This window comes from Lampetra planeri, chromosome 82 (genome assembly GCF_965212315.1).
Source record: "Lampetra planeri chromosome 82, kcLamPlan1.2.h2, whole genome shotgun sequence".
Classification (NCBI taxonomy): domain Eukaryota; kingdom Metazoa; phylum Chordata; class Hyperoartia; order Petromyzontiformes; family Petromyzontidae; genus Lampetra; species Lampetra planeri.
Genome location: NC_136186.1, coordinates 1,468,473 through 1,476,473, shown reverse-complemented (window position 1 = coordinate 1,476,473; position 8,001 = coordinate 1,468,473).

Below are 8,001 nucleotides of genomic sequence, written 5' to 3'. Positions count from 1 at the left end.
CGAGTAAAGTTATGTAAAAACAACCCCCTACCTCATCAGCGGTAAAGATCGGTAACGCTGTGGTCAATGTGAGCAATGTCCGAGAGGGAAGGCTCATAGACATCACAGAGGCCCACGAGGTCTCCGGACTGTTGCGAGGGGCTGGTAACCCCTCGACATGCAATGCACTTACCGTGAGAACACGTGGTAAATAAAAACACACACATCACTGTCCATACACATCAGTGTAAATACACACTGCTATAGACTGATAATGGTTATAATAATAAACAACACTTACAAACTATACCCTCCAGATGGGTATCCAGAGCAATTGTAACCATTTTAATTGATCGAATATAACAAATAACCCTCGTTGTTTAGACACACCATCAACAAGAGTCCTTAAAAATATCCATAAAATCAAGTCACCGCGCTATAAAGCATGCACCTCTTAGAATATCTCCATCAGCATTGCAACATTTTATATTTATTTTCACAGATAAAGCCGATAAATTGATCACAGTTTACAGGCCATTGTAAATGTGCAAACTAACAACATGCACATACTTATTCAAGGAGATGCCCATCCCTATTCAAACTGAAGCGAACGATGATTCAGCATATTCCTACTTAGGCTTAAGCACAATGGCCACATGAGCTTAGGTATGTTGCTAGATATGAGGAGCTTTAGTACCGTGAATAGCAATTGAATGCAAATAAGTTCATGACGAAAATGCAAATGATTCTAGCGAGATTTCATAAATGGGAAGAATAATCCGAACCAGTGTGCCGTAGCAATGGCAAGCAAATGGAAGTATGAACGTGAAAAAGACTTCATGCAAATAAACGAAGCCCATGACTTCAATGTGTACACTCGTGTGTGTATGCGCACTTGTATGCATGTGCACCCGTGTGTGTATGTATGAAGCAGTGCGTATGCACATTCGTGAATGTTTCGACAGCGCTGTGTATGTCCACTCGTGTGTGGGTGTGTGGACATGGGGTGTATATGTGTACTCGTGTGTGATTATGTATTGGAACAAACAAATTATTTTTATATTTTGTCGTACAAAGAATTTAGGGGAACGTGGTAGGAATGCGCCACCACAACAGAAAACTACAGGGATGAGACTCCCCGCTCGTGGTGCTAAATGAATGAAAACAGCGCCACTGAGCGGACAGAGCCCCGCCCCTACAGCTCGTGAGTGTGACGTAGTGAGTGTGACCAGCGGACTGCCACGATGCTGCCAGGTAAGGGTAAACTTGTGTGATGGAGATGCTTCACCTGAAACTCGCCTCCACACGTGTTCGCTATGAACATTGTAGCAATAAGGGACGATCAGTCATCTTTAACATAGCAGGTCTTTATTGTTCTGCAAGTATATTAACGTTAAAACTCGTAGAAACACATGCACACTCGTGTGTGAATGCACACCGCTGTATATACAGTCGCGTTTGGATGCACACTCGTGTGTGTATGTCTACTCGTCCGTCTTTTAAGGAAGGATATGGTAGCAATAACGTACAATCAGTCATCTTTAAAAACAGGTCTTTATTAATCTGCAAGAAAACTCACGTTAATACTCGTATAGAAATATTTATTAACACGCATGCTCAAACAGGAAAGGAACTAGGCAAATTATTTCTCAATTTGGAATTAAACAGTTAAAACAGATTCTTAAAATCAAAAACGTAAACGTCGATTTCCCCTTTGACATTCTTTTCCACTGAAGCTATTCGTCCAGAAGTCCAAGCCATCAAACACAGGAACAACGAACGTGCAATCCACGCACACTCTTAAACATATTATTTGAAGTGAATTAATTTTTTACACATTGATGAAAATTAATGAACATGTTTAAAATATTGAGCAAAGTTGTGATCACTGACTTTCTCCAACTTTAGCTCAACAAGACCACTTAACCACGAGAGTAAAATCAGGATTTGAACCACCTCACAACTTTATCATCCTCTAAACTTGCAGCAGTTTAGAGGACATTAGGGGGTGAATATTAGAAAATTAACACGAAACACGGAATTATGCATGGAGATGCACATCCTTATTCAAACGGAGGTGTACAATTATGCAGTGATATGTATTATGTTGCTAGATAGGCGGATTGTTAATGTTAAAATTAACAATTGAATGCAAAGTCCATGATAGGCCAAGTCGAGAACAAAGGATTTGAATGCGAGAGCGAAGATATAAGGGGCTTAAAATCAGACCTCAAGGTTATTTCGAGAGGGATTTTGCTGAGGATAGACGCTCGACTCCTCGCTCTCCAGATAACCCTTCTTCCACGAGACCCAGCCTGGCAAGCACGATTGCTTGGCGACTGGTTGGCGACTTTGCTTCGGGAGAGTTCGTGGCGATCTCTTCAGACGGGTTCCAAGGACATCGATACGTCGTGCATCAACAAGTAAGTGTCTTTGTTAGTGGATAAACTGGTAATCGCGTGTGTAGTCCGACTTACGAGACGTTACTGTGTCTCGGTTAGACGTTGGTAAGAGTTTGCTTCTTGGGGATTTGAGCCAGACATCCACGCACCTTAGAGGGTGCCTTTAACTCTCAACAACATCCGCGACAGTTTATCTGCTCTGAAGAATCAGTCACATGGAGCAGAACAACTCTCCACAGCGCCACGCACACACGGGTAAGAAGCCATTCAATTGCTCTGTGTGTGGTAAGGAATTTGCATGGAAATCACATTTTCACAGTCACCAGAAAACACACTCGGGCGAAAAGCCGTTCAATTGCTCTGTGTGTGAGAAGTCATTTTCACAGAAATCAAATCTTCACACTCACCAGAAAACACACTCGGGTGAGAAGCCATTCAATTGCGCTGTGTGTGGGAAGGCATTTTCACTGAAACAAAATCTTCACAGTCACCAGAAAACACACTCGGGTGAGAAGCCATTCAATTGCGCTGTGTGCGGGAAGGCATTTGCACAGACATCAGATCTTCACAAGCACCAAAAAACGCACTCGGGTGAGAAGCCATTCAATTGCGCTGTGTGCTGGAAGGCATTTGCACGGAAATCACATCTTCACAGGCACCAGAAAACACACAAGAGCGAGAATCCATTCAATTGTTCTCCGTTGGAGAGGACACGGTCATCACCCCGAAACAAACATGAGAAGATTCGCAATGAAAGAGAAGTGAAATCAAAAGGTGAAACACAAAGTGCTGCAATGAGTCCTGAAAAAAATGCATCTTTCGAACCTATGCAGGTGGATCCTGAGAGATGCGTGGATGTAGTGGATGTAATAAGTCCTGACGACAATTCCTCTTTCGACCCCATGCAGTTGGATCCTGCGAGATGGCTGGATGTACTGAGCCCTGACGCCAATTCTTTTTTTGACCCCATGCAGGTTGATAATGAGAAATGGCTGCTGGAGTGGCTGGATAGTCAAAGTATGGAGTACTTCTGTTAATTGTTGAAGTCTTGAAATGTGCATGTTTGTGTATCAATTTATTAGGTGCAATTGTATATCAGTGATTTCCAGCACTACTCCAAGCTAGTGTCATTATTTTAACAAAACCGTTCGATTGCTCTGTGTTGGGAGCATTTTCACGTTTAGCAACACTTCACAGGCATCAGGAAACAAAAGGTGAAATCGACAGTGCTGTAATGAGGGCCTAAAGTAAATTCCTCTTTCGACCCCATACAGTTAGAGATGGCTGGATGTAGTGGAGTGGCTTTAGAGTACATCTGTTAACTGTTACATTGTGTATATTCATATCTCTGTTCCATCCTAGATAGAGTGATGTTGTTAATGCTCTACAATGTGTTTAGATAAAAGTGTTCCTGATAAGTTCCAGAAGTGTTCACAGGATGACAACAATTTTATACTTCGATAGATACCTTGCTTCGTCTCGTCGTTAGATCATCGGGGCTGTTAAATATGTGGTGTTTATGGTAGAAGTTGCCATGTGTTGTCATCTTCTCACAGCTATTGGTCTTGGTGTGCCGTCTTGTTTTATGATTTGCCCATTCCTGTTATTCATTTTGTCGTGGTGTTTGTGTTGAATTCCGCGTCTTGAGTGTTGAGGTTTATTCACGTTAAGATGGTGCTTTGTCGTCCGATCGGATTATTGTTGATGTGGTATGATGCGCAGTGGTTGTGAGGTGGTTCAATTCCTGATTTTACTCTCGTGGTTAAGTGGTCTTGTTGAGCTAAAGTTGGAGAAAGTCAGTGATCACAACTTTGCTCAATATTTTAAACATGTTCATAAATTTTCATCATTGTGTAATAAATTAATTCACTTCAAATAATAGGTTTAAGAGTGTGCGTAGATGGCACGTTCGTTGTTCCTGTGTTTGATGGCTTGGACTTCTGGACGAATAGCTTCAGTGGAAAAGAATGTCAAAGGGGAAATCGACGTTTACGTTTTTGATTTTAAGAATCTGTTTTAACTGTTTAATTCCAAATTGAGAAATAATTTGCCTAGTTCCTTTCCTGTTTGAGCATGCGTGTTAATAAAGATTTCTATACGAGTATTAACGTGAGTTTTCTTGCAGATTAATAAAGACCTGTTTTTAAAGATGACTGATTGTACGTTATTGCTACCATATCCTTCCTTAAAAGACGGACGAGTAGACATACACACACGAGTGTGCATCCAAACGCGACTGTATATACAGCGGTGTGCATTCACACACGAGTGTGCATGTGTTTCTACGAGTTTTAACGTTAATATACTTGCAGAACAATAAAGACCTGCTTTGTTAAAAATGACTGATCGTCCCTTATTGCTACAATGTTCATAGCGAACACGTGTGGAGGCGAGTTTCAGGTGAAGCATCTCCATCACACAAGTTTACCCTTACCTGGCAGCATCGTGGCAGTCCGCTGGTCACACTCACTACGTCACACTCACGAGCTGTAGGGGCGGGGCTCTGTCTGCTCAGTGGCGCTGTTTTCATTCATTTAGCACCACGAGCGGGGAGTCTCATCCCTGTAGTTCCCTGTTGTGTTGGCGCATTCCTACCACATTGCCCCTAAATTCTTTATACGACAAAATATAAAAATAATTTGTTTGTTCCAATACATAATCATTCACGAGTACACATATACACCCTCATGTACACACGAGTATAGTATGTATTGGAACAGCGGTAGTGTAGCTAAACGCTAAACGCTACACTACCGCGCTTCATAATAAATACACACACGAGTGTACATATACAGCAGTGTACGTACAAAGGGATTGCGTTCGACTACACGAACAAATGTGCGAACAAATGATTGTACATACCTATATACACACGTTCACGCATGTACATATCCACATCAACGAGTGTAAATTAACACACGAGTGGACATACACAGAAGTACAGATCCATGTACATACAAACAGTAGTATACTTGGGTAGCGGGGTTTTGTGATTATTTTCACATGTTAAGCTGACGACAGGAATATTAGATGCCCCACAACACTGAAGTACGTCATGCTAATGACAGAAAAGCATGCGATTCTAATTCCTTCTCTGTTTCCACTCCAAACGCTTGGAATTATTAACAATATTAGGAATATTGGCCTCATATTTAATGAGTGTATTGAAGTCATGGGTTTAGTTTATTTGCATGAAGTCGTTTTCAATTTCATACTTCCATTTGCTTGCCATTGCTATGGCACAATGGTTCGGATTATTCTTCCCATTAATGAAATCTCGCTAGAATCATTTGCATTTTTTTCATGAACTTATTTGCATTCAATTGCTATTCACGGTACTAAAGCTCCTCATATCTAGCAACATACCTAAGCTCACCTAGTGTAGAAATGCAGGCAACGCTGATTAGTCATATGCCTTTCATAATATCCTGTATTTGAATTACACTAGGCTCGAATACATACATTTTGTATGTATCTATAATGGTACCAGATATGCGAGCTGCGGGATTTAAATTGCATTATAATCATTAGTATCACATTGTATTCGTATTAGAATGACACTATCCACTGCTGGATCTGCCCTCGCAATGGATTCGTATATACATATATACAGACTATGATTATTTTGACGTATTGATTCTTTAAATGTTGAATTCCTGAAATCTTCCAGCTGTAAGTAGCAGCTCGGCAGGACTGTGGGGTTAGAGCGGGGATATGCCAACTTTTGCAGGCTCAATTTATCGCCGCCACAAATATATTTTTTAATCGGCCAAAACTGAGTCATTTCAAGAGGGGTTGGTTTGTTTAGAATATTTTAGATCACCCACCCTGCGTCTCTCTGGGACCACCCGATTCGCACGCGATACACCGCAGGATGACCCCTTCATCCCGACATTCACACCTGAGCCTACGTGTTCCCGAACACTCGCACACCCTGAAGGCACTTGTAGCCTTGCGTGGCGTCTGCCACCCACTGTTGGGCCACATTCCCTAGAAAGCCGACTTCAAGGTGAAGCTCGACGCCGAGCGTCGTGGGCCACCGCCGGCCTGACACCGTCGTCGTCAGGGGAGAGGAAGCGAGACGGCGCCTCCTGGCTCCTTTCCACCGTAGGGAGGTGTCAGAGGCAGCCTCATTGAGGCCCACGACCGGTTCACATAATCGTCGCTGATGTTGAGCAAGAATTTAACGTGAGCGAGAATTGAGCTGCGTGCTAACCACTACGCTACCACTACGCTACCACTACGCTACAACTATGCTACCACTACACTACCAGTACACTACAACTACACTGCGCATGTTCATACGCACAGCTGTGTAATAGGTTTTGTGATCATTTTCACTGGTTAAACAGAAGAACGCTGAATTATCTTCTTGGTTATTTCGGTAAAGTCACGTAGAAGGGAAATAATAAAATAATAAAAATAAAACAAAATAAAATTATTCTCACGACGTTTTGGCCACAACGCAAGCAGCCAGCCTCAGGTGAAGAACAGGTCTGTCGGAAAGACAGCGTCTGAATGAACACCACCAGGTTTGGCAGCGTATATTTAAGCTGGGTTGGAGGGGGTAGAGCGCCTTGACAAATGAATTTTCATATCAAGAGGAATTTAGCATATTTATGGGAATGCGTAGGAGGTGGACGGGGGGTTTCAAAGTCATATTATGCCCGTGCATTATGCAGGATTAGCAGCATCAAAGGGAAGGAATGTTAATAGTATGGAGCGGCAGTAACTAAACCACCACGTAAAAAACTAAAATATAGAATATGCCTCCAGCTACACTTTTTTCTCTTACATCACACGAATCTACCCCGTACTATATACTGCCATAGACAAACCCAACATTAAAATATATACTGTATTACTATACACCACCTTAGACTATACATTATAATATTACACTATGTATTATTCTACCCACCCTACTGTATACCACACTGCTGTATATTCACTATACAATTACGATACTATATATTACCTTATACATTATATTAAACATTACACGTTTATACTATTTATTATCATACAATCTTCTGTGCGATTCGGCAGTTTAAGCGGGTTGTGTGACACTGCAGCAGCCGGCATTTGTCAGCTGTTGTAGCGCCGCGGGGCGTGTGCAGTGAACACGGAGGCTGGCGGGGTTGGGTGCAGGGATCTGCCGCCACCCAAAACTCGGGCGACGCCAAAGTAATAATGAAAATAATAAAATAAATTAGATGATGGAAGATGAAAGTAAGAAGAGCCGTGGTGAGTAAAGAAGTGGGTAAGGTACGAGGTGTAGTTACGGTTGATAAATTGTGAGAGCGATCCGGGACTGCAGCCAGCTGCGGCGCTGTCGCCATCCTACTCTCGAATCCATTGAGGAGGCAAATCCAGCAGTGGATTGTGTGAATCTAATAACGACCACAATGTGATACGAGTGATTATAATGCAATTCAAATCCCGCAGCCCGCAGTTCGTATTCATTCGAGCAGTATGGTTCTAATATGGGATATTATGAAAGGCATATGACTAATCAGCCTTGCCTGCATTCCTACACTGATGTTCACCTTCAGTGCAGTCAGGAACAATCACCATTCCACGCGTGGGGCATACAGCTTCCTACAGCTCACCGCCACGA